Source organism: Salvia hispanica, unplaced genomic scaffold (assembly GCF_023119035.1).
Source record: "Salvia hispanica cultivar TCC Black 2014 unplaced genomic scaffold, UniMelb_Shisp_WGS_1.0 HiC_scaffold_138, whole genome shotgun sequence".
Lineage (NCBI taxonomy): Eukaryota > Viridiplantae > Streptophyta > Magnoliopsida > Lamiales > Lamiaceae > Salvia > Salvia hispanica.
In genome coordinates, this window is record NW_025951671.1 from 14,987 (window position 1) to 18,467 (window position 3,481).

Here is a 3,481-nt window from a genome sequence, read left to right on the forward strand (position 1 = left end):
AAGCATTAGAATAGGACCTTAGGCCAAATTCGAAATTAGTGTTATTTTAAGGGGAAGAAAACACGTCAATACTATTGGGATATTCAAATTTTATAGCCAAGACACTAATAATACTAAAATGTTTTTCTTTCACATAATACAAATAAAACTACAACCAAATGCGGAGTATTCTTGCAATTTCATAGTAGTAATTTTCAAGTACTCATCACCTTGTAAAAATTTGATAGTAAAGTACTGAAAAAATTTGATAGTAACGTTTTTGACTTTTTGTTATTCCAAATGACACAGAATATTAAACCACCACTGTGATAAGCAACAAATAAATGGGAAACTGAATTTCATTCCAATAAATGAGCCCAGTACAAAATATTTTTAATGCTAATTCAAAAAAAAACTAAACCTCATCCTACTCATAAAAAACTGTACCCAAGAATGCAAAAACTGAGAACAAAACCGGCAAAATAGGGACTAAGCTGTTCGACAAAATTAATTTTGATTTTTGATGATGTAAAAATTCCCTACGGATTTGAATAAAAACTAAATTAAATCCACCTAGTTGAAGCCACACACTGACTACCTACCTTCATCGCTCAAGCAGTAGCAGAAACCCGAGGAGCGACAGCGACACTATTTGTGTTGCCGTTTGGGAAGCCACCAGTGCGGTTCATGTGACTGCCACCATTGTTGCTCATGTTTTCAGACCTCTGATATCCATCGCGATTTGAGGACCTGCCACCCCTGCCACCGAACTCACCACCCCTTCCATTGAAATCACCCCTCCCGTATCCCCTCCCACCTCCGTAGTTCCCACGTCCTCTTACTCCTTCATTTCTGAATCCACCAGAACCTCTTCCTGGTTGAAATCTCCCTTGGGATTTCCTCGAGTGTTAGTAGACCTCTTCTCCTCAACAAATGCTTTCCGTGCACCAATTGTCACGGGAGAAGCCTGAAAAATTGAGTTCATGTAAAAACCAAGTATCAAACTCGGAGATTAGCCCCCAGCTTCATGTTGAGAGAGCTTCATATACATGACAACTGATTCTTGCATAGATTCAACGTATTGGACTCATTTCAGTGTATAAGGTGTTATATTATGTGTAAAGAAGTATTATACGGAACTGAATAAGTTCTACACATGAACTTGGTCAGAAAACACAAAGGAAGCTTCGTCAATCATATAAGCCATGTATCCACAGGTGAAGAAGTTGAGACAACATATGCAGAAAATTATTATATTACGTAAAAGTAAAAACACAAGTTCAGCTTAAAACATCCAATTCTAAGACTTGAATAGCTTGCTTCTAACAAACATAAACTACATATATGATCTAGATTAGACACATGTTTTAAGAGCTTCATGTTGCATTTGAGCATAAAATACATACCTCGAGAGCTTTTTCTACAGAACTTGCATCCTCAAATTCCACAAAGCCAAAACAAAAGGCTTGATGCTACAGCAAAAAATAGTTAGGAGTGCTATTTTGTATCTATAAAGATTGACACTCCCTTGCATGTGATGTGCCACAATTAATCGAAAACATTAGTGATTAGTCAGAAATGAACATACTCTGTTGCTCCTGACTTGAATTCCATCGGGCTTGATAGTACCGAATTTCTTGAATACTTCCTCAAGTAAGCTCTCGGTAGCATTCATAGGGAGACCCCTTATGTATATTGAGTAACCATCAGCTGCATAAATAAAGGAGGGTACATTAGAAAAATAGAAGAAAACATAATTCAAGGCTAGACAACCAGTTCTCTTAAAGGAAAATGAAAGTTAGAATATCATGCCTTCACCATCTGGGTTATTTCCATTATCAACAACTTCCGAACCAGAAACAGGTCCATCAGTTGCTGGGGCAGAAGGTGGATGCACTGGCTCTACACTCATTGGTGGAGCTTTTCGAGGAGTCACTTGTGGAGGTGGGGAAGATGCAACATTTCCTTGAGATCAAAGGATAAAGATCAGTCAGCACAGTTCAGTCAGCACTTCGACCATAATAACCACAAAACTATGAGACAAAGGATAAAGATCTCAACTTCATTACCTGTGTCCTACTTACAATAGAGGCATAAGATTTCTTTGGCAATTCTTCAATTTTGGCACTAGATTCAACAATCTTTTGGGCATCGTCTTCAACTTCATCAACGACCTCAGCCACCGAGATTTCTTCCTCAACAATTGTTGCTGGGACAGCAGATACTTCTCCTGCCACAGCTTCTCCCACAGGAGGTGCGCTATCCTCGTTGACAGGGACATGATTCTCCACAATTGTTGCTGGGACGGCAGATACTAAAACGAGTACGATTTTATCACTTCACAATCGGCAAAAAATAGGACAAGTATAAAAGTAGTAAGGTATATATAGGCAACCTAGCTCAGTAGAGGCAGGCACCACAACGTCATTGACCACAGCTGGGTTCGAGGGACACTATCCAAATACCAAACGTATCATTCAAAACAAAAGTAACCCTTGTCCCGGGGCAAGGAAAAATGACTGCACAAAAGTGTAGCATGAGTTGTCCTCCGCCCTCATACAGCCAGTCACAAGAACATGAACTCCACCACTAAAGGACTCTTGAGAATCTACTGATTTAATCTCTGCTTTGAACATATTATTGTTCAGGGAAAGAATCTTCGCATTGATGGCCTGTGCAATCACATCATATCAGCACAACAGTGAACATTTTATCAAAATAATCAACATTCACTTATTGATCCAAAAATACACCTCAAATCACAATTATTTTGAGAATTCAAAACAAATTTCGTGACTGCATCGACAAACATACACAAACATAAGATAAGACCTTTCCTTTGCCTAATGGTTCTCACAATCAATAAAAAAGTTCTAAAAAATCAAACTTCACAAACATTAAGCAGTAGAGGGAGTGGAATTACTTCCATAGTGGTGGTGATGGTCATGGTGCCATCCTCCTCTTGACGACCAAGCATACTTATGTCCTGATAAAATCGATGAGTATGCCCCGGCGATAGATGCAGAATGTGATAATACTGCGTCACAAATGCGTTCCCAACCTAGCTCAACACCAAAGAGCGGAATTAGCAATAACAACAGCAACAGAAATATAATAAAAATTCCTCAATAAAAAAAACTTACAACACTAGCAGTAACAAGTTGCTGAGCTACTAACGCCGCTGCCATCCTCAATCTCACCTACAAACAGCCCTAAACACATCAACATCGAATTAATCTCGCCGCAGTTGATTAAAAAACTAACTTTACGGATCAATTCCTACCAATCAGATCAAATCACATCAAAATTCATAGAAATACGCGGGTAAAGTGTTATAGATTGTCGCCGTACCTGGAAGCAAATCGATTAGCCGCAAAGAGCAACGAGAAATAAACGGATTTCGAAATCTCACGATTTCGAAATCCGAAAAGCCTCCGCAGCTCCGGCAACGGAATCTAGGGCTTGGACGACGTCGATGGAGGCGCGGCGGTGGATGAGAATT

General features: G+C 39.3%; 1 pseudogene; it reads right to left on the reverse strand.

The window, feature by feature from the left end:
- Positions 1–311: 311 nt before the first annotated feature.
- LOC125198347 lies at positions 312–3,173 on the reverse strand (annotated as a pseudogene).
- Between the last annotated feature and the right edge of the window lie 308 nt (positions 3,174–3,481).